The sequence below is a fragment of the Etheostoma cragini genome, chromosome 12 (assembly GCF_013103735.1).
Source record: "Etheostoma cragini isolate CJK2018 chromosome 12, CSU_Ecrag_1.0, whole genome shotgun sequence".
NCBI classification, from domain to species: domain Eukaryota; kingdom Metazoa; phylum Chordata; class Actinopteri; order Perciformes; family Percidae; genus Etheostoma; species Etheostoma cragini.
In genome coordinates, this window is record NC_048418.1 from 18,195,184 (window position 1) to 18,195,525 (window position 342).

Consider the following 342-nt stretch of genomic DNA (forward strand, 5'->3'; position numbering starts at 1 on the left):
AATTACAGGTCATCCAGGTTTTAATATCCTGAAGGCACGTTTGAAGTTTAGCTAACTGATTAGTTTCATCCGGCTTGAATGATCTAGCTGTTGAGCCACTCGCGATCGACTAGTTGTGCTTTCAGAGACTGTGAGGGAGTTAAAGAGCCCTCCCCGGGTCCAGGTATGAGCTCTGAGTATTACAGACCCGTCCGTCGCTTCGTGTCCTCTCTCTCTGTAACGATAGAGGTGAGCAGCGCGGCTGGTAGCGTAGCAACTTCAGTTCATTTTAGAGGACCCGCTCTGCTGGAGGCAAGGACGCGTTGCATCTGTGCGTAGACCTCTGATAATGAGCAGCATACA